This window comes from Hemicordylus capensis, chromosome 5, assembly GCF_027244095.1.
Source record: "Hemicordylus capensis ecotype Gifberg chromosome 5, rHemCap1.1.pri, whole genome shotgun sequence".
In the NCBI taxonomy this organism is placed as follows: Eukaryota; Metazoa; Chordata; class Lepidosauria; order Squamata; family Cordylidae; genus Hemicordylus; species Hemicordylus capensis.
This window is the reverse complement of record NC_069661.1, coordinates 174308766-174332627: the sequence shown is the minus strand read 5'-3', so window position 1 is coordinate 174332627 and position 23862 is coordinate 174308766. Positions and strand designations below refer to the sequence as shown.

Genomic DNA, 23862 nt, shown 5'->3' with positions numbered 1-23862 from the left:
CCCTCACCATCTCCAGCTGATAACCACTTGAATCTCTGACTGGATGCGTCCTACTCCACCCCACCCCGTGAGCAAGGGAGAGAAAAGAGACATTAAGAAAGTGCTTTGCTGACTGGTGAAGGCAAGGGGCCGTGTGTTAGTGTCCAGCACCAGCCACGCCTTTGTGTCGGCATACTGACACAAGGCATGGCCAGTTTGAGATAGTGTGTTTGCCAGCAGCAGCCTCAGTGACTTGTCCCAGGGCCGTCAACAGCCTTGCCCTGAGATGAAGCAATATTCCTTTCTTGTCCCATTAATTTATGTGGTTTACATGTTGCACAAGCACCTCTGTGAGCTTCTAACATGGCTAAAGTTCTGCATAACAGAGCTTTTTCACTAATACTTGTGCAGTCACAATCACATGTTGTGTTTCTTCTTTCATTGAGAATAATGCAAGTAATGTTGTAGTGTGAGATTGCACAAGGGTAAGTAGAAGTGGAGAACTCTGCTGTACAGAACCCTAGGTATTTGTGTTAGGCACTCTCAGTGGTACAGGTGATTATGAGCTGCCCGCTGTATGTTGTGCAAGGACTTACTCACCTGCTGCTTTTTCAACAAGTTATTTATCTATCTTCTGCTTAATGCTTGTTTATTTCATTTGTGCTGTTTTTATTGATGTGTTTTAATTAATGTAATTATTATCCCTGTTCTTGAAATGGAAAAGCGGGAAACAAATTCTTTCAATAGCACTTTAAAAACACCTAGCTTGTGGTTGAGCATATCCAATTGGAAGGAGATAATGTGTCTGTTGATGGATAAAAGCAGGTAAGCCTTTCCCATGTAGAATTTGTGTGAATAATTGTGTTATTAAGTTAGGCACACAGTAAGAACACACCTTCTTAATGAAGGCATTTCTTCCAATGGTTGGATAAATAGACTTTCTTAGAAGAAATGTTTAAAATACTGTTCTCTGTGTAAGTCCTATTTTCTAAAACAAAAATTAGGCGATTAGGCTTATTAAAGATATTTCCCAATGAAGTATGTATGTATGTATGTATGTATGTATGTATTTTTTTGATTGATTTTTATACTGCCCTTCCAAAAATGTCTCCGGGCGGTTTACACAGATAAATAAAACATAAATAAGATGGATCCCTGTCCCCAAAAGGCTCACAATCTAAAAAGAAACATAAGATAGATACCAGCAACAGTCACTGGAGGGATGCTGTGCTGGGGGTGGATAGGGTCAGTTACTCTCCCCCTGCTAAATAAAGAGAATCACCATCTTAAAAGGTGCCTCTTTGCCAAGTTAGCAGGGGTTAAAAGTTACCAGGTTTTAAGCCTGGTCTTATTTAAGCATATGCCCAAGCAGTTAAATGCTGCCTTCAGAGTGAATTTGTGTAGACTAGATCTTATGCTTTGTTTCCGGTGCAGGCAATATATGAGACTTGACTAATTTATCTTGGTGATCAACACTTGTCCATAAAAGTGATGAACACTTTATTGATCTTTGATCAGACTTTTGGTTTAATTTTATCATTCCTTCCACAGTGTATTTCTTTTTTTTTAAAGAAAGCAAATTGCATGAAGGAAGTATTGGCTTTAGTAGTGAAGACAATGGGCCTGTTCAGACATCATGTAAAGCCAAGTTTAAACTTTGGCTTTGCACACTATTTCTCATATTTGGGGGCACATGATCCTCGTTACCACTGTTAATATGTGATTTGGAAGAATTGTACTTCCAATTGTTGTTTGAAGCAATCTCTTCATTTTTTAACCAAAGTACTTATTTTAACCAAATCTTCTAACCAGTAATTTGTTTCTTCTGTTAATTACATTTGTATCTTGCTGTTAGCTATTCTCTGAGGTACTGCTATAAATATTTATATACTGCTTTTATGTTCCCAAAGTGGTTTACATAGAGTATAAAAAATAAATAAATAAAGATGGATCCCTGTCCCCAAAGGGTTCATAATCTAAAAAGAAATGTAAGACAGACACCAGCAATAGCCACTGGAGGAATACTGTGCTGGGTTTGGATAGGGCCAGTTGTTCTCTACCTGCTCAATAAAGAAAATCACAACTTTAAAAAGGTGCCTCTTTGCTTGGTTTGCAGCAAAACTTAAGGTAGGTTAAGCTGAGAGAGATATTCAGGTATCTGAATAATTTAGGCACACCCAAGAATTTTGGTATGCAGTGGGAATTGTGCTGGCTTCCTTTTCAACTAATCTATCCCTGTGCCAGATCACAAACTGCTTTTGAAAGTCTCCTCAATTGCAACTGTAGATTTCAGTGTGTGTACACCTTCCTGTACAAGAAACACAATCTCCATCTTTGTGGATGCATGGAACCAGTTTGGTTCTTTAATCCCAGCTATAATGATTTGCCCAAAGGCCATCCAGTTAATTCCCCTGCTAAGTGAGCAAAATCACCTTTTTAAAATGTTGATTCTCTTTAGTTAGCAGGGGGAGAGCAACTGGTCCTTGCTGGTGTCTATCTTACGTTTCTTTTTTAGATTGTGAGTGTTTTGGGGACAGGGAGCCATTTTATTTATTCATGAATTTATATCTATGTAAACTGCTTGGCTTACATAAAACAAAGAACTTCTTAGTTTGGGGAACTTCTGTTGAAAAGTAGTACATAAATATTGGTCATATTCCTGAATTCATAACTGAATGGGGATCTGAATCTGGGTTATATTAATTTTCACTCTACCTTTTTAAACTCCTCTAATCCTTTCTTTGAAGAACCTAGTGGCAATATATGTATATTCCTTTTCTCATTTTATCCTCACAACAATCCTGGAGGTAGATTAGTTGAGAGATAGTGACTGCCCCATGTGTCCCCAATTAGATCTATGGCTGAGTGGGGATTTGAACCCAAGTCTGTTTTGTTCAAGGCTAAAACACGTGTGCTCTACTTCAAATTCCATCGTTCCAATCATTGTAACCTATTGGAATGTTTTTGTATTATTTATTTCAGAAAATTCTGTGCAGTAAATTCTGTCCATCCCATTGCATTTCCTTGTACTGATATTGATATGTGTGAGTTTAGGTTGACCAACTGCCCTGGATTGGCCAGGAGTCTCCAGGAATTGGCATCAGTTTCCGACTCTCTGTTGAAAGTAATCCTAAATATTTTAATATATTGGGAGGAACAGTTGGCAACCCTAGAATTATTATTATTATTATTATTACATTTATATCCCACTCTTCCTCCAAGGAGCCCAGAGTGGTGAACTACATACTTAAGTTTCTGTTTCACAACAACCCTGTGAAGTAGGCTAGGCTGAGATTGAAGTGACTGGCCCAGAGTCACCCAGCTAGTATCATGGCTGAATGGGGATTTGAACTTGGGTCTCCCTGGTCCTAGTTCAGCACTCTAACCACTACACCACGCTGGCTCTCGTAGAATGGTGTAGAACTTAGTGATGTCTTTTACCTAATCCAGTATTGTGTTCAACATACATTTAAATGTTAAAAACAAATAATCCTTACTGAGAATCAGCTAAATAACAAACTCCAATTTAGAAAGGGAAACTACTACATTTGTAATAGTTACTAAAAGAGCATACTTTCAAATAGCTTTTTGAGGGTTTTTTAAAAAAGTTGAATAGAGTAGAAATTCTCGTATATTTCAGTAACAGACTTGCCAAAAACTTGGAAGAATCACATTGTCGGTTGGTTTTTTGAGTTTGTTCTTCATAGAGAAAATAAAAAAGGCCCTTTGACTTGCATCGTCGACCCCCAAGCAGTATTCTGATTTGCCTGAGTCCCTGATGTATTTATTTTCCAGAAGCTTTCTTCCTCTCTTTCCTTAAAAAAAAAAAAACACTTATAAAAATATATTGCTTGTAGTTGTAGTCCAAATGAATAGCCCGTGAGAAGTTGCCTGCCTTCGATGACTGTGTTGCTTGCTTTCCCATACAACTTTTATGATCTAAGTTTTTCTGTAATCATGGGAAGAGAGAGAACTTTTTTCCTTGTACATCTTGAGGTAGTACATGTCTCCGTGTTTGACTTTTTCTCCGTAGTAAAGATTTAAAGGTGCATATCTAGTTCCTGCATCCCTTTCATTCATTTTTAGTGAATACTCTGTTTGTATTGACGCAAAATAAGCTGGGAACCAACTGTTTAAGTGTGGATTTTGCAGATTTCATTTTGTGCGATGTGAAAACCTGCCGATAGCGATACAAAAACTATTCCTTCACTTGATTCTCTGTAATGCATTTCAGCAAATAATTGAGTGTTATAATTGTTAGTTGGAGTTTAACATAAAATCCCATTCGAGTATGGATAGGAAAATACCATATGGTTGTGGGCTTCTGGAAGAGAAGTCCTCAGCTATGATCATAGCAGTTTCTAGACAACTATTTTTGTGGTAGAATGCTGATATTTGGTCATAACTCAGTTTTCACTATCTCCAAGATTTAACGTTTACCAATTTCTTTCTTTGAAAAACAGTTGTTACAGTAGAACAAATGTATTAGATTGTTGATGGTTTAAAAAATCCTGTTTAGTTACTACAAGTAAAAAGTTGCAACCCTGCTACCATCAGATTACTTAGCTTTATTACTATTTCATTTTGAATGTTTACATCATATAAAAGGTTCACATATTTTGATCTGTTAAATATTGAGGGATTTGTTACAAAGTATGTTATGGAACTGCAAGTAGGAAATTCACTAGAACACCTTAGGTTGAAGTAATAACACATAATGTTGCTTGGGTGTGAGAAAAGCCTAGATACTAGAGGTGTGCACAAAACCAGTTTCCCTGGTTCGTACTCCCCAGCTCAAGTACCAGTACTGTGTGTAGATTCTCGGTTGTGAAATAACTTCATAGGGATTCCCTATGAAAATAAGTTAATTCATAACCGAGAATCTACAGTACATAAAAATTCTTTTAAAGCTTCTTGAGGGCCCTACTGTCTTGTGGGTGGGGTGGCAGTTGGCAACCATTGGGCCCTACCACCCAACCCATGTTGGTATTGCTAGGTGCTACCTGTGGGGAATTATGGGGCTACTTCAAATCCTCATTATTACCTATGGCAGGAAAAGAAAACCCCAGGGCACTCTAACCTGAGTGCCCTACTACCTTGTGGGTTGAGTGGTAGGCAGCACCCACGGTGCCCAGCCACCCAACCCACTTTGTAGTACATGCTGCTACCCAAAATTTTAAACCACAAACTACATGGGAAACACAAACTAACAAGTACAACAAACTACAAACTCAGCAAGCCAAACACCTAACTACAAACATCACAACTAAAGGAAACCACAAACCTAACTACAGACCGCTAACTATCCAAACTTGATAAACTACAAACATAAAACTACAAAAACAGTAGACATGTAAAAAAATACCATAAAACCATAGACAGAGCACATCCATCACCTCCACATGCAGCATTGCCTACCTGTGGTCACAGTGGCAGCAGCAGCACATATGGAAGCAGCAATGGAAACATATTAGCTTTACTACCAGGTGAGCGCTCCCCACCCCGCACTGCCAGCAGATGCCTCTGACTGCCGCTTTGGTCTGAGCCTTGCTTAGGAGGACATGGCGAGTGACAGCCATCACCCTGACTTCCTCCTGGGGCAAACAAACCAACCTAGCACCCACCCACCACACATACCCTGCACCTAATAATGTCTACATACATTACACCTGTAAAAAAAAAACACAAAGCAAAACCCACCGTACACACCTGTAAAAAGACACACAGCAAAAACATCCACAGTAAGCCACAACCCTTCCCTCCCCCCAAACCAGGAAGGCTCTATTTAAGTGCCAAATCTATGGGGAAAATGGGTTTAAAAATAAATTCTACTTACCCTCTCTGTTGGCTGGACAATATAATTAAACAAACAAAAATAGGCCCAAGGCCCAAGAGTCTGGATGGCTGTGGCTGGGCAGGCAGCAGGCCACAAGCACTGCTCTGCTTTAAAAATAAAAAATACCAAAGAGCCAGCCAGGGAAGACAAAATCCAAGGGGGGGGATATTATAAAAATAATCCAAGCAGTAGCAGGCAAAGGCAAACCTTAGTGAAGATCAGGTTTAGTTTGACTGCTCCATCTGCACTGTGCAGGGCTGGTGGACCAATTAGAATTTTCCACCCCGGAGACTTATGTATTCACTCAGTTTCCAGACAGCCTTTGGGGATTTTCCAGTGTTCATAGCTGGCGACTCTGTCTCCATTATACATTGATATAATGTATGTGGTGAATCTCTGGAATGGGGAGACAGCTCGGGTTGTTGACATGGTTGCTCCTAAATGCTCTCTTGGGCTTTATGGAGCCCGTTCTGCTCCTTGGTCTTCCTTGGAGCTTAGGGCGATGAAACAACTTGGGAGATGGCTGGAACGACGCTGGAGGAAGAGTTGTGACGAATCCAATCAAACATGGGCTAGAGCCCATTTTATACTCCATGGTGGCGAAGAAACGTTTTGTTTCTGTCTCCATTGAATCTGCTCCGTGCAGACCAAAGGAACTGTTTTGTGTAGCAAAGACATTGCTCCACACATTCCACCAGGTAATGGGGGAGGAATCATCTACAGCCTGTTATGATCAGTTTGCATGTCATTTTGCAGATAATGTCGCTTGCATCCATGCTGATTTGGACTCCAGAGTTTTGGCAGTTCCAGCAGACGTGTCTCAGGTACCATGTGGTCCTATTGTGTTGGATTCTTTTCAGTTAGTGCAGCCTGAGGATGTGGACAAGATCCTGGGCAGTGTACGGGCGACATCGTGCACTCTTGAACCTTGCCCTTCATGGCTAATAAAAGCTACCAGGGAGGGTACAGGCAGATGGTTGGAGGTGATTATCAATTCTTCATTAAGGCAGGGCAGGATGCCATCATGCCTCAAGGAGGCGATGGTAAGACAATTATTTAAAAAGCCTTTCCTTGATCCCTCCAACCTGGACAACTGTAGACCTGTCTCTAACCTTCCCTTTTTGGGCAAGGTGATAGTGTGTGGTAGCATCCCAACTGCAGAGATTCTTGGATGATACAGATTATCTTAGACCTTTCTTTCAATCTGGCTTCCACCCCAGATATGAGACTGGAACTGCCTTGGCTGCTTTAGTGGATAACGTACACTGGCAGCTAGACAGGGGGAATGTGTCCCTGCTGGTTCTGCTGGACCTCTCAGCGGCATTCAATAACATCGACCATGGTATACTTCTGGAGTGCATCTTGAGTATAGAAATTGGAAGTACTGCTTTGGAGTGGCTCCAGTCCTTTCTTGGGGCAGGTTGCAGAAGTGGTGCTAGGCTCCATGGACATTGGCCTGTAGGGTACTGTAGGGTTCACTTTTGTCCCCTATGCTGTTTAACATCTACATGAAGCCATTGGGAGAGGTCATCTGCGGACTTGGACTGAGTTGTCAGCAGTATGCAGATGACACTCAGCTCTATTTCTCCTTGTTCCTTGATTCTAGGGAGCAAGTGGATGTCCTGAGTTGGGGGCTAGAGGTTGTAATGGGTGCAATGTGGGCTAATAAGCTGAGATTGAATCTGGACAAAATGAAGCTAATGTTGGTCAGTAGGCGAGTCAATTGGGATGTGGAGATTCTACTGGTTCTGAAATGGGTTGCACTCTCCTTGAAAGAGCAAATATGCAGTTTGGGTGTATTGCTGGGCCTGGCTCTACTTTTGGAAGCTCAGGTGGAGGTGGTGGCCAGGGGTGTTTTTGCACAGCTTTGGCGAGTGCTCCAGCTGTGTCTCTTTCTTGAGAAGGCAGATTTGGCCACAATTACCCACGCCTTAGGCATGACACGGCTGGATTACTGTAATGCGCTCTATGTGGGGCTGCCCTTTAAGAATATAAACTGCAGCTAGTGCGATATGGGAAGATACTGAAAGGCATCATCTCAAACTGCAGGAGGAGGCAATGGTAAACCCCTCCTATAGTCTACCAAAGAAAACCACAGGGCTCTGTGTGCGTCAGGAGTCGAAATCGACTTGACGGCACACTTTATCTTAGTGCAAAACAAGACAGCTATGATTTTATCTGGAGCTGCCTGCTGGGATCCTATCATACCCATTTTGAAAGAGCTGCACTGGCTGCCTATTTATTTCTGAGTCCAATTCAAGGTGCTGGGTTTGACCTTTAAAGCCCTTAATGGTTTGGGCCTTGGATATCTGAGGGACCGCCTGCTACCAAGAGTTGCTGCCCACTTGACAGGGTCATGGGTCAGGGCCTCTGCTCCAGGTGCCAATAATGAGGGAGGCTTGGCTGTTGTGCACAGGACAGAGCTTTCTCTGTTGATGCCCCCAGACTCTGGAATGCTCTCCCGATGGCCATCCACTTCTCAGTCTCCATCACAGTTTTTAGAAAGCGGGTTTTTAAAAAACAAGTCCATTTGGTTAACTGCCTGGTATAAAGAGTCCAGCAGAATTGCAAAATTAATCTTTAGATGTAAGTATTAATAAAGAAGTACCATCAGGTGCAAAGGGGGCAAATCTAGCATATAACTCATGAACATTCTTCCCCAGTATAGCATTTAAATCATTCGCCAAAATAAAATGTGCTTGCAGATAGGAGGCTCGTTAGTTGACAGTATAATTTCCCAAGGTCATCCATTGTTCCTTAATCTGATTCTGTTGACATAAAGACGAGTTATAGATATAGATATAGATGTATTAACAAGGACCATTGAAAACATTGAAAATCTTGTTGCCGTACACATATGATTCTAATGTTGTTGTTACATGTAATTTAGTAGAGATCAACAAATGTAGGCTCCCCCTTTGGTCCACTTCCTCTTATACTAGGCCAAGTCTTCAAATTTTTTGTCCAGAAACCATCTAAGGATTGGTCATCTGTAGCCTATTTTCCCTGCATCAGTACAATATCAAATTAAGATATCTATTCAATCAAGGAAAAATCATTACACTTTGAATTCCAACTGGCCACATTCCAACTTAAAAGGGAAATGTTACACTGGGTTATGCACAGTCAATTTAAAGGCTTACAATAGGAATCTAGAGGATTTATCTCTCCAATATTTTCTAGTGTTGAGCATTCATACTGAGAGGCACTAGGAAGAATTACATTCTCGTTCTGAGCCTCCTTTTCCCGTTGGAATGAAGAAAGCCAGTTCAGATAATATCAATGGCTGAGACAGCCAAACAGGTATTCATTTGAGGGGATACTGACTGAAACTTGTGTTCTAGTTCTTATGGCCACTTCCTAGTTTTCCCAGGGGAAAGCCCCTCAGATAGTTCTATCTATCCACAGGCTTCTGGATGTAAGTGCTAGTATCCATTTCTTTCTCTTAATAGGAGATGTTGTAATACCAACTTGCTCCATAGGCACCACGTCTTTTGTACTGCTGCCACAACATGATTTAGCTAGACATAAACAAGCAGCCAGTGGATCTAACACTTCATGCATTGATGACAATGCCATTCGAAGCTCTTCTAAAACATATTTTACTTTCAGCTGTGCCTTGCTCATTTTGGAAGTAGTAGAGTCCAATTATAGATGAGAGCTCCAGTATGCTTTTCTAATGAATTGCTCGCCAGACAAGAAGAGGGTTGGCACAAATTCAAATCAGAGAGTTGGGTTTTGGCAGCTGCAGTAGTTTTCTTAACAGTCAAAGTCAGCTTCTCACCTGTTGGAAGAAACTGCTCCAGACTTAACCCTTGTTAGCTCGAAGTATGGAACAGTGGCTGCACAAAATTGTCCTTAAGGCTCTTACAGGAATTATTTGATAATTACTTAGATAATGTTTCATTTTAATTAGCATGAGAGGGATTACTGTTTGCCTAAAAGTAAGTAAGATCTGCTTCTGCAAAACACTGTTAGGAAGCCATTCTTCTGACTTAAGGTCAACATCCTTAGGATGGCAATGTAAGAGACTACTCAAGGATGTTTTAATAACATAGTGATTTATCCAACAATTCTTATTCATTTCAGTCATGATTTGAAGCATCACCTGTGTGGGCTGAAGAATCCAAGTGGGAGTTAATCTCTCCTGTTTGCTCATGGAAACCTTAACATGGCAAGGTTTTTATGAATGGGAAATGCTGCAGGAAAGTGAATCGTCTTCTCAGGGAAAGCAGCTAGCCAATGACTCTCCAAACCTGATTTACAAAAATAAATTTCCAGTCCCCCCCCCCCAAAAAAAATATCAAAATTTCCTTTGAGATGACCAAAGCTAGTTGATATTTGAGATCATTTCTCATATATTGCAATGACTATGGATGCTGTTAATAGACTTTGATAATTCATAGAAAATAATATCTGAGGATGAAACACTGGCCTGATGTGAAGTTGTTCATTTTAAATTGTTTTCCCTTCACCATTGTATTTCCTGGACTGGTTTTTGGCTACTTTTTATTCTTGATTGATGGATTAAGTGTCATCAAGTCGGTGTCGACTCTTAGCGACCACATAGATAGATTCTCTCCAGGATGATCTGACTTCAACTTGGCCTTTTAGGTCTCTCAGTGGAGCATTCATAGGTAAAAGGTAAAGTGTGCCGTCAAGTCGATTTTGACCCCTGGTGCCCACAGAGCCCTGTGGTTTTACTTGGTAGAATACAGAAGGGGTTTACCATTGCCTCCTCCTGCACAGTATGAGATGATGCCTTTCAGCATCTTCCTAGATCACTGCTGCAAGATATACTACCAGCGGGGATTCGACCTGGCAACCTTCTGCTTCTTAGTCAAGCATCTCCGTGCATATTTAATTCTTCTTACTCCTGTACCGAACTACTGAAGTATCCACAAACTTTCAGCTAGCTTTCAGCTTGGCTAGATTTCAACCACCAGTCAGATAATTTCTGACCTTGATCTGCTGAAAGCTAACTCATAATCCAAAATTGTCTACAATAAGCAAACAAAAACAGGTGAAAAGAAAAACACTAAGTGGAAACTGAAACCCACAACTAAATTAAAAAGTTAAAACTTATGGCTTCACTACAAGAAAAACTCAAAAAAGAAAAGAAAAACAGAGCAGGAAAAAAATTACTCAATCTCATCACCATCTTGATTCTTCCCCCCTTCAGTGGCATGTTTCTGAGGTGTATTGAGGTCAGCAGAGGGAAGGGGAAATGAGAAAAAAAAATCCTTTCCCTTTGTAGGTTCAGAAAGTACTTCTGCAAGTGCAAGGTTAATGAAGGTGTGAGATTTTGCTTTTGCTGCAAAAGTCTAGCCCGGCTACTGCTTTGGAAATTATATATTTACCTATTTATTAGCTTTCCACCTGTTTTGGGGCACTTGCTGATCGGTTTGCTTTCAATGAAAGGTAGGTGTTTAAATTCCTTTCAGTTGGCTAGTTCAGTAGATCATCTTGCAAACTTCTACATTTTATACAGTGCAACCAAAATGTAGTGCCACATTATTATTGCTAATATGAAAAACATTAACAGTTTTACTACTACTACTACTACTACTACTACTGATACACTCTTCAACCAAAGTTCACAAAGTGGTTTACATCGAAAAATAAATAATACATAAATAAGATGACCCTCAGTCCCTAAAAGTCTCACAATCTAAAAAGAAATATAAGGCATATACAAGAAGGATGCTGTGCTGGGGTTGGCTAGGGCCAGTTGCTCTTGCCTTGCTAAATATAATATATAAAAATATATCTCACCAGTTTAAAAGGTATGTCTTTGCTCAGTTAACAGGGATACCTCACCAGCCAGCCTGTACCCACACAGTAGAGGCAACTACTGCCCTGAGCCATTTTTGGAAGGCTGGTATAAAAATAAAATAATGATGATGATGATGATGAACGGAGGAAAAATAACAAAAACAGAAGGAATAGAACTGCCCAATGAAAGCAACATCAAGAACCTGGAAGAGAAAGAACATTACAAATACTTGGGCGTTCTCCAGGCTGATAACATCGCACACACTGAAGTTAAAAGAAAAATTGGAAGTGAATACATCAGGAGAGTTAGAAAAATCTTAAAGTCCAAACTCAATGGTGGGAACACCATGCAAGCCATAAACACCTGGGCTATACCTGTTATCAGATACACTGCAGGAATAATAGACTGGACCCAGGCAGAGCTAGAGACGCTAGATTGTAAGACCAGGAAAATCATGACCATCAATCATGCTCTGCACCCCCGCAGTGATGTAGATAGGCTATACCTCCCTCGCAGCTCAGGTGGGAGAGGAATGCTGCAAGTCCATCAAACCGCAGAGGAGGAGAAAAGAGACCTTGAAGAATATATCAAGGACAGTGAAGAAGATGCACTTAAAATGGTCAATAATGCGAAACTATTCAACACCAATGAAACAAAGCAGGCCTACAAGAAAGAACAAGTCAAGAACCGAGCAGAAAAATGGAGAAATAAGCCCCTGCATGGTCAATATTTGCACCATATAAGTGGAAAATCAGACATCACCAAGACCTGGCAATGGCTTAAGAATGGCAACTTGAAGAAAGAAACAGAGGGTTTAATACTGGCTGCACAAGAACAGGCACTAAGAACAAATGCAATAAGAGCAAAAGTCGAAAAATCCACCACAAACAGCAAGTGGTGCCGCCTTTCTAAAGAATCAGATGAAACAGTGGACCACCTAATCAGCTGTTGTAAAAAGATCACACAGACTGACTACAAACAAAGGCATGACAAGGTAGCAGGGATGATACACTGGAACATCTGCAAAAAATACAAGCTACCTGTAGCCAAAAATTGGTGGGACCATAAAATTGAAAAAGTTGTAGAAAATGAAGATGCAAAAATACTATGGGACTTCCGACTACAAACAAACGTCTGCCACACAATACACCAGATATAACTGTAGTCAAGAAGAAAGAAAAACAAGTCAAGTCAAGTTTTATTTACGGTCCTAGACCAAACTTTCCATGCATACAAAAGGCAAAACGAATTTGTAAGAAACTCTATAGGTTCTCATTATACATCTTAAAAGCAATATAACAAAATTTGGCTATGGAATTAAAATTTAAAACATCCTCATCAGAGAGTAGAAATTTAACAAGTTGTTCAGCAGATTGATCCGGCTGTTTACAGACCAGAGGTAAAATTAAGTGCTCCCTCGATTGCCTATGTATTTTACAGGATAATCGAATATGCTCAGTGGATTCTATTTCCCCACTGCCGCATCTGCAGTAGCGTTCTTCCAGGGGAACACCATTGTATCTCCCAGCTAATAATGCAGAGGGAAAAGAATTTGTTCTTGCCCTTGTAAATGCCCACCGGAATTTGCTGAGTGTAATATGGGACAAATAATTTGCTGGTGAAAGATCCCATCTTGTTCTTACTCCTTTATAGAATTCTGTTAAAGAGGTCCAGTTATTTTGCAATTCAATATCTGTCAAACGCTGTTTTACTATTCTTTTAGCATTTGCCAAGTCTAACTCCAGCAATTGTTCAGGGTCTATTCCTAGAGCAGCAAGCTTTTTACTGACTACAGTGCACCACTGCGGTTGTGGAATTAACGATAGAAACTGAGGAATTAGGCCAGAGGCGTAGCTGGGGAAAACGGCGCCCAGGGCAAGCTCTGCCCCTGAAATTGTGCCTGCCCCCCCGCCCCCCCCCCCCACATACCTGCGCCCTGGCCGGACTCTGGAATGAGCGCAGCGGTGGTGGGCGGCAGCAGATCGTGCGGCGGTGACGGGCGGCGGCGGATCGTTGTGTGCCCCTGGGATTGTGGCAGTGAGCGCGGCGGTGGCGGTAGATTGTGTGGCGGTAGCGGGCGGTGGCCGCGGGAGTGAGCATGGTGATGGGCTGCGGCAGATTGCCGAGTGCAGCTGAGCGATGCCGAGGCCTGCCATCTGGCCCGGCGTCGCTTCCCAACTGCACAGGTGCACACCGCCGCGTTCACCGCCACAATCCCAGGGGCACACGACGATCCGCCGCCGCCCGCCACCGCTGTGCGATCCAGGGGGGATCGGGGTGGTGGTGGCACTTTTTGACGCCCCCCACGTGAACCACCAAAGTGTCGCCCAGGGCACGTGCCCTGCCTTCCCTATCATTACGCCCCTGAATTAGGCCCACTGGACATAGGTGGACTCTCAACCAAAAATAAATGATTAAAAGCCAGGCACGAGATTCGATCTTTATGAGGCCGGCCTCCATGCGCAGTATTACATTTGAGGTGCATCTTGTAGTCCCGAAGATAGCTCTCAAAAAAACGGATTGAATTCTTTCTAGCATGTCAAAGTTCGCATAAGGTCCCAGTTGGATCCCATATAGAAGCTGAGGGATAACCTTTGCTGAATACAGTTTTAAAACCGCAGGAATGAAACCTGCTCCCTACGTTCTGAAAAATCTGTTAATTGCCACCACACTGCATTTTGCTGAGTCAGCTACCATTCTCATGTGTGCTGATTTCCCAGAGTTTTGTTGGAAAACCACCCCAAGATATTTTATTTGATTGACCTGTTCTAATTTATGTCCATCCAAGGTCCATATAAATTTCCTTGGTTTATTTTTAAAGCACATAATTTTAGATTTGTTATGGTTGATCTTCAAGTGTTCCTCTTGGCAATATGATGTTAGAACATCTAGAGCCCTTTTGAGCCCGACCCTGGTTTGAGATAAAATAACCGCGTCATCCGCGTACATCAGGATCAGGATCTTTTTGTTGGCTAATTTAGGTGCATGGATATCAACATTTTACAGCCGTTTAATCAGATTGTTGATATAAAGATTGAATAAATAAGGAGCCAACACACACCCTTGCCGCACACCTTTCTCAGTTGGAATTGCATTGGTAAAATTGCCGGCAGTGTCTAAACGTACTCTTAAAGAGGAGTTCTCATGGAGCTTAATGAGCAATAATAGAAGCCTTTGATCTATAGATGTACTAGCCAGTTTGGTCCATAGTAAACTCCTTGAAATTGAGTCAAAGGCCATTTTAAGGTCCACAAAAGCAGCAAACAGGGGTCTTTTATGGACCCTAACTTGTTTGTCCACAAGTTGTTGTAGAATTAGGCAATGGTCTATAACGATCTATTAGGTCTAAAACCTGCTTGCTCATCGTGGATTATATGCTCCTGCTCCATCCAAGAGCAAAGTTTTACACACAGATGTTTGGCGTACAATTTACCTATTATACTCAAAAGGCTAATTGGCCTGTAGTTAATGGGATCCTCCCTATTGCCTCTTTTATAGATCGGGACCACCATGGCTGAGCCCCACTCCTGAGGGAATTGTGTGGTTTGATCTATATAGGTGATCAAAAGAGCCAATGCTGGGGCCCACCAGTCTATATGAGTCTTTAATAGTTCTGGAGGGATGTAATTGTTCCCGGGTGCTTTTCCACCCTTCAGCTGCATAATTAGTTGTTCCACCTCATAGGTGGAGACCGTAGGCTAGGAAGGTAAAGTATCTATGTGTAGTACAATCTGGGGTTTGAATGTGTGGTTGCTATAAAGTTCCCGGAAGTGTGATTCCCATAATTCAGGGGCAATAAGACAGACCTGTTCAGAGTATACCTTGTTTTGGGATAATGAAATCAGCCTCCAAAAATTTGTTGAATCATTTTTCCTAGCTGCTTCTATCAGGGATAGCCATTCCTTTTGAGTAGCAATCATTTTCTTGGTTCTAAGAAGAGCTTTATACTCCTTTTTCTTTTTAGACAGTTCTGAATGTATATGTGTAGACGGGTAGAGAATAGCATATTTCGAGAGCATGGCAAGGTGCTTTTTCGTCCTTATGCATTCTTGGTCAAACCACTTTTTGGAATGGCCAGTTTTTTGGGGGGGGTTGGCATGATGATCTTTAATTAGTAGAGATTTAATTGATCTTGTGATAACCTCATACTTCTCAAGAATATGGGCATTTTGGTCTCTTTTAATCAATGCATCCTAAAGCCCTTCCTTAAGTGATTCTCCATTCTTCGAGTTAAACCATTCAGAGAAAACTTGATTAATTTGGGAATTCCATTTAATTCTGCGAGTCCCATCAATAGCCTGTTGTGTTAGCCATAACTCTAGAACTCGTGTCTTGCTTCATGAAAGTGTAGATTAGTACTAAAGGATAATGATCACTTTCTGGCCTAGCTTTGATACTAAATCTAACTACTGCTTCAAATACATCTCTAGAAACTAATACGTAGTCAATAGTAGATCGATTAGTGCCCCGTTGGAAGGCATATTTTCCTGGGCAATCCCCAGATGCAGTACCATTCAGAATTAATAGGTCCAGTTTGCTAGCCATTTGGGCTAAACATAGCCCCGCAAAATTGCACGTTGTGTCTAGAGAAACACGGTTAGATAAACCAAGTTCTAACTCGTCCAATGGGGGCCACAAAGAGAAACTTCCATAAAGTGAAACATCATTGTAACCCAGTCGTGCGTTGCAATCTCCAGCTATAATCAGAGGCGTATTAGGGTATTCATCTATAAGCTTAAGGATGTATTGTTCAATTTCTCCCCAAAGCGCCTCCGTCTGTGAGATGCAACTCTGCGTTGGGACATATAAGTTTACACACAGAAATCTGGTTTTATGAACGGAGACCAGTACAGCCAAAGCCCACTCCCCAGGACAAGATACCTTCACCACCTGCGCATTAAAGGGTGAGGTAGTAAATATACCGAGGCCTCCCAATGGTCTACCAGCCTTCTTACTAGCCAGGGCTGGCCTCGTGTAGGAAATATAGTTTTTGAACTTTATTTCACCTAACCACCATGTCTCCTGTAAGATTATGATGTCAAACGTAGAGAGAAAATTCATGAGGTCACAATCTAGAAGTTTAGAGCCCCAACCATGAATATTCCAGATGATTATTGAAGTGGATTGACAAGCCAGGTGTGGAATAGTATGTCAGTTTTGCCTGGCTGTATCCCCGGCAGTATCTTGTTCCACAAGTCAAAATAATCGACATAGCAATACCAGGGGATAGCAGAACAGAAGAAAAAGAAATAGAAAAAATCACAAAATACAAAGATCTACAAATTGAAATTGAAAGGCTGTGGCAGAAAAAGACCAAAATAATCCCAGTGGTAACTGGCACTCTAGGTGCAATTCCAAAACAACTTGAAGAGCACCTCAACACCATAGGGGCCACAGAAATCACCATCAGCCAATTACAAAAAGCAACTTTACTGGGAACAGCCTGTATTCTATGATGATATCTATAATAACAGCAACATTATTGATGATAAAATTCAGCCATCCCATGTCCTTGGGAAGGACTCGATATCTGGATAAAACAAACCAGTCAATAACACCTGTCTGACTTGTTAATAATAATAATAATAATAACAATAAATAATAATAAAATAAACTGCCATAGACAACTTACTCAACAATGGGGTCACAGGCATACTTGTCTGAGGTGGGCAGAGAACATGGATATATTCTAGTAATAGTCTCATGAACAAACATTTCTGGAACCGTAGTTCAAGATTAGCATTTTTGCTGATCCTCAATAAAACAGGTACTCCAAGTACACCTGCACTTTCATGGAAAGAATATTTAAACTGATGTAGCCATTTGGGGGGAGGGGGTCAACATATTTTAAAGATGAGTATTAATTCAGGGTGATCATTAACTGGCCAGGTGAGAAACAGATAGCTGTCACTCTGTTGATCCTCACCCACAGTTCATTTTCTATGCTGTGTCAAAAGGAACAAAGTTATTAAATTAACATCTTCATTTACACATCAACATAAGTACTACACAGGAATTTATTCTTACCTAAACTACCACCATGTTCACACTTCTCAAAGAAAAGTATTACACAGTTTGCCTCCCCCATCCCCACCATTAATTCTCTTTTACAGACAATCACAGAACCAAGCTCTCCAATTTTACATAATTTCATGGTTCAAGAATAAAACTCCAAAAAATATTAACCACCCACGGAGATCACCTTGACATGCTTTTGCTGCAGAAAATGGAACATTATACTAACTACTGAACCCTGAAGCATATTCAAAACATCACATACTATTTATAAAGCACACAAAGAAAATGGGGTAAGTAAGAATAGTTTAAAAAGTAATATGTTATACTTCTATTTTTCTGTATTAAATTAGGAGGTTTCACTTGCATACATGATTTTCTAACAAGGTCAAATTATTTATGCAGAGCATATCTTTGCTAGCTAAACTTTCCCTTGTTTTCACTCACAAATGTAAATGGATCTGTACATCCACACACTTGTTTATATATTTCAAAAATGGGATTGACAGTAAGGACTTATGCTTAAGTAACTGTGGCTAGAAAAAAACGTATTAGTGCTGTTCTGTGAAATCTTGAAAAATGCTAGCAGAAGACTTCTCACAGCACAGTGCCACAGTGTACTAGGGATTGTGTTACAGTATGAGAAACATGGTAAATAAGGAAGATTCAGGCCTCTGATAGCAACTATTGTGTGCAACAGTAAGATTTTGAACAGTGTTTGATCTGATGGTAGAATTTCACTGGAGTTCAGGTAACTTTTTTTAATGCAATATTCTTCTGTGAAGTCAAATACAGCCTTTTTATGAGCAGAAGAGTAGTTGTGTTGGTAGAAAAGCACCTTAGGATCAAAACTTAAACATTATCTGTAAACCTTTTCCGAAACAAGGGAGTCAATGATGTCATTCACACCATGATGTGGGTGGGGCAGTGGTGAAGGCTAGTTGTACTTACTTTCCCCCCAGATGAGTGCTTGTTTTTTTCTGGAGTCTCCCAGACTGTGCTCCCAGATGATCTGCACTGCATACCGCAGCCTGAGCTCTGGAGGCCGGGACAATGCATTGTGATCTCCAGGAATCCCACAGTGCACCTCACACACTGCATTGGGGAATTGCCCCAGGCAATGGGTGCTCAACACACCCGTCTCTCTGTGTGTGGCTGGGCTAGAAGCAGACTTGTTCACACACAATCAGCAAGCTGAAAAGCCAGGTTAGATGCCGCTGCCCATTGAGAGAGCGAAGCTAGCCTGGCTTAGGCTATGCATGAGTCTCGGTCACAACCACTTAAAGCAACTTTATGAGCCCCTGGTGGCGCAGTGGTAAAACTGCCGCCCAGTAACCAGAAGGTTACAAGTTTGATCCTGACCAGGGGCTCAAGGTTGACTCAGCCTTCCATCCTTCCGAGGTCGGTAAAATGAGTACCCAGAATGTTGGGGGCAATATGCTAAATCATTGTAAACCGCTTAGAGAGCTTCTAGCTATAGAGCGGTATATAAATGTAAGTGCTATTGCTATTGCTAGTGCTGCTAACTACTAATCAGGGAAGTTGCCTCTTTCTATGTTCCATGAGCAGCATCCCAACCATTTGCAGATTGGTGCTCCATTGGCAGAAGTCTCCTTGGGAACAGTCACAGTTGCACTGACACAAAATTTATATAAGTGAATCTCCTTCCTCTGACAGAAAATTCCTGTTGTGTACCATTCTGCCAAGGGTTTGGACACTACTTCATATTTACAAAATTTATGCTTATGATTTATGCTAAATTTATGCTAAACACAAACTTATTTAGGATTCCTTTCAGTATATCTTCACAAAACAAGTTAGCTGATTGGCCTTCTCTTGAGCAACTGGACTACTGAATTGCTATTTGTGGATTTGTTGTAATCATTTATGATATTTTCTATAATATATTTTATTATTCTGCAGATGTCCTTCCTGTGCCTTATATTATTGCTTCGTCTCTTGAATGTCCTTGTTTTATTACACTTGAGTTGTTTATATATATATATATATATATATATATATATATATATATATATATGCAATATTAATATAGTATTATAATTATATTTGTTATATATCTTTGTCATTGTTTACATTGTTTAAAATGAATAATTTAGGGGGTGCTCTTTTATTCTGTAAATCTGCTACTATCATTTGATTTTACAAGTGTGTAACAAGAAAATAATTTCAAAATAATGAGAGGCCTTAAATATATTAAATATTCTGTTATTACACAGTTAATAAGTTAGACTTATTATGGCAGACTTTAAAAAAAAACCCCACAAAAATGAATTATAAACAAAAACCTGTTAAAATAAATCTTAATTAAATGGCTCTCATGCAGTTTTAGTTCAAGTGCATATTTCTCATAGAACTTTTAAATGCAAAAAAATTAAATAACAAAAAGGTTCTTGACTGCCCACATAGGTGCTGTCATAGGCCTTCCTTGTATTTTACAGAATCAGTCTTGACTGCATTATTTAAGCAACTTCAAGGCCTCCACCATTTTTCTTAGGAAAATTGCTCAGTTTAGTACATATCACTTTTTAGAAACACATGATCAATGCTCTCTAATACCTCACACTTTACTGGATAATTTGCTTAGATTTATTTTTAACCTTTCATCAGCAGAGAAAACAGATGAACATTTATGATTCAGCTATATAAAACAGATGGTGAAGCTTACTACAAATCTTCAGGACTGTCACTTCATGATCTCTGTAGATTGATTACTTAATGCATACCAGTGTAACACACAGCAAGCCCCCAAACCCAGATTCTGAGGGCTCCTGAAGTAAAATACCTCACAGAATGTGACCTCATGATATTGTAAAAGAGTAAATGGTTTTTTTGTGTTATTTAATTATTAAAGGGATCATCTAGTGGAATTGTCCGTTGCAAAACATTTGTTTGTTTATTCAGTTTTTATACCGCCCTTCCAAATAGGCTCAGGGCAGTTTCCAATTAAAACAAAACCATTAAAATCAATTAATAATTAAAATAGTGATTATAAAACAGTGTAATAGTTAACAATTAAAACATCATAAAACAGCAATTAAACAAGCGATTAAAACAATATTAATTTAAAGCCAGGGTACACAGGTGCGTCTTTAAAGACTTTTTAAAAGCTGCCAGAGATGGGGAGGCTCTTATTACACTAGGGAAAGCATTCCAAAGCCCTGGGGCAGCCACCCGTCCCTGAGTAGCCATGAGACAAGCTGCTGGCAAATACCCTAACCCCTCCTGATGATCTCAATGTGGGGTGGGGTTCATAACAAGAAGACGTTCTCTTAGATACCCAGGGCCCAAGCTGTTTAGGACTTTTTTAACCCAATTAATGGGATTGCCCTTTAGGGAAAAGCTGACTTTTCTGACTTCTGACCTAGAAATGAATTATCCAAGTCTTTGTTCTACAGAGACTTTAATAGAAGCCCATTTGTGGGAACCCACTAGAGATCTCAGCCAAAGCTGTGGTGCCTTCCAACATATACTTTGGAACTTACTATCAAATAGTTCAAAAAGCAAAAGTAGTATAAATCTGACCAATATATTTTGGACTAATAATATAAACTCAAGCTTTTATAGATCCAACTCATTACTTTGGATTTATTTCATAATTCTGCTAAGCTTTTCTATAATACAAGTTGCTCTAGTAAGAACTACTCTGCCTGCTTTCCTTTCACTTTTCCTGCAACTTGACTAAATTTGGTCCAAATTGGTTGGCCCACATGAGCTTCAAATGTTCATATGTCTGTAATCTTGAATTGGGGTAGATGACATCATCACAAACTGCACCCTTGAACTGTCCTCCCATGTCCCTGTAGCTGTACCACATTTGGTCCAAATTGGTTGCCACTTGTACCTGAAGCATTCACGAGTCCATCATCTTGAATCAGGGTGGATGGCATCATTACAAACTATGCCCTTGAACCATCCCCATGTGTTCCTAAACCTAAACATGTACCAAATTTGGATCAAATAGGTTAGGTGGGTCCACAAGTTAGCCCAATTGTGCCTCAAATGTTCACGCATTCACCATCTTGACTCGGGGTGGGTGACATCATTACAAACTACACCATTGAGGGGTCCCTTTGTGTCACTCACTACAGCTGTACCAAATTTGGTTCAAATTGGTTAGACTACACATACATCCACTTACGCCTCAAATGTGTTTGCAACCACTTGAATGGTGGATGATGTCATCACAGACTACAGCAACTATGTGTCCCTACAGGTGTTGGAAATTTAGTTCAAATCGGGTAGGCGGTTCACAAGTTAGTCACTTGCGGCTCAAATGTTTACGCGTGTGCCATCTTGTATTAGGGAATTTTAGGAAAGAAGATGCTAAGACAAGAATAGAAAATGGGTGCTTAAGTAAAAGGACTAGAATGTAAGCAAGGGAGATTTTGAGCAGGAAAGATCTACCAAAAGATTTTCATATGTGTACTTAGGATTTTCAAACTACTTGTCCCTCATGTTTTTATTTACTCTAAAAAGTACCCATAGATGTTAATAACATATCCTTAAAGTTATAACCCAGTCATATACTCCTGTTTGTTGGAGATGCTGCTCCTGCATGGCAGCAACTCTTAGCACCAGCAGCCCTATTGAACACTAGGGATGTGCCTGAACTGGTTCAGTGGTCCATTTTTTGGACCACCAAACTGGTTTGGTGGTTCAGCGCTGGGGGGGGGTTACCTTTAAGGGACTGGGAAGGTGCTCTCCCCCTCTGCTTCCCCCCACCCGCCAATGCTTTCACCAAAATCACTGGCATGGGGTGGCAGTGTATATTTTTGCTGCCCTAGTCAGCGTCAGACGGGAGGTCATACTGGAGATGCAGGTATGCGACGTGTGCACATGCATAGGCCACTTACGGTCTAATGCTATCCGGGGGGGGCATACGCTGCAGCTCTGAACCAGTGATTTTCGTGAAAGCACCGGCGGGGATGTGTGTGTGTCCCTTAAAGATATCCCCCCCCACCGCCCAACCATTGGTCCGACAGTTCATGCACATCCCTATTGAACACTAGGGGCATTAGGGGCAGACATGACGAGTAAGACTGCATTCCCTCTCTGATCATGCTTTCTCTACTCTACTTCACCTTTGTTTGGCTGCTACTCTCAGGTTTCATTCTCTCACCTGAGAGAGAGAGAGGCTTCCATCTTCTCCCTTCCCCTCTTCCTGTATGTAGCTGGCAATGGTAGTCATGAGACAAGATAGTCATGAGATTGTGGAGCCCTGAACAAAGAAGTGCAAGAACTAGAAAGCATTTCCTTTCATCATGACATTCAGATAGAAAGAGAAGAGTTTGGGAGTTATTTTCTCAATCAGAAACAGAAGGATCTTTCAGGATGTCTGAAATTGACAGGTCAGTACACCAATGGAGACAAACTTCCTGAAGCAAGATCAGGACAGTGAGCCATTGCCAGAAAACAAGCCATACAGAAGAGCAATGGGAAGCTTCTGTACATTGCAGCAGTCACATGGCCAGACACAGCTGCAGCAGTGGGAATACTGAACAGAACAGTTCAGCACCAACCAAGAATGACTGGACTACAGTCAAAAGGCTGGGGAGATACCTGAAGGGTACAACACACTTGAAACTTGTGATACCAACAATCCCAGACTAGTGGGATACATGGACGCAGACCGGGCGAAGGACAGAACCGATTGTAAGTTCACAAGCAGAAATCTGTTTTTCTATGAAGGCAGAGCCATCTGCTGGATTAGCCGGAAGCAGTCAACTGTTGCACTTTCATCAACAAAAGCAGAGTACATATCAGCTGACTAAACATGTCAAGAAGCCACATGGCTACACAAGTTATTGTTAGACTTTTGAATTGATGAGCCAAAGCCAATTCAGATGTTTGAGGACAACCAAGGGTGCATCCAACTCTCTCTGATGGAAAAGACACATATATGCAAAGCACCACTATGTTTGAGAGGCACAAGATAAATTGAGAGGCAAATTAAGCTGAAGTACTGTCCAACTCAAGACATGATACCAGATGGGCTGACCAAGCCACTACCAAAAGACCAGCTCCAGATTCTTCAAGAGAAGTTGGGAGTTATGGATTGGTGTATAAGACTATAAGAAAGGGTGTTGGAGATGCAGTTCCTGCATGGCATTAACTCTTATCACCAGCAATACGATTGGTTACTAGAGTCATAAGGGCATTTCCTCTCTGATCATGCTTTATCTTTGTTTGACTGCTAGTCTCAGGTTTCATTCTCTCAACTGAGAGAGAGAGAGTT

The 23862-nt window shown here is 40.9% G+C and overlaps 1 protein-coding gene across 11 annotated transcripts in view; it reads left to right on the top strand.

Annotated features, from left to right (window-relative positions):
- Window positions 1–23862, top strand: part of FOXP2 (forkhead box P2) — a 727796-nt gene that overhangs the window by 181579 nt on the left and 522355 nt on the right. The window contains exon 3 of one of the 11 annotated variants that reach the window (XM_053252203.1): window positions 17705–17899. The exons of the other annotated variants lie outside the window; for them this stretch is intronic. The gene's annotated coding sequence lies outside the window, so the exon portion shown is untranslated. The remainder of the gene's footprint in view (window positions 1–17704; window positions 17900–23862) is intronic. 11 annotated transcript variants of the gene reach the window in all.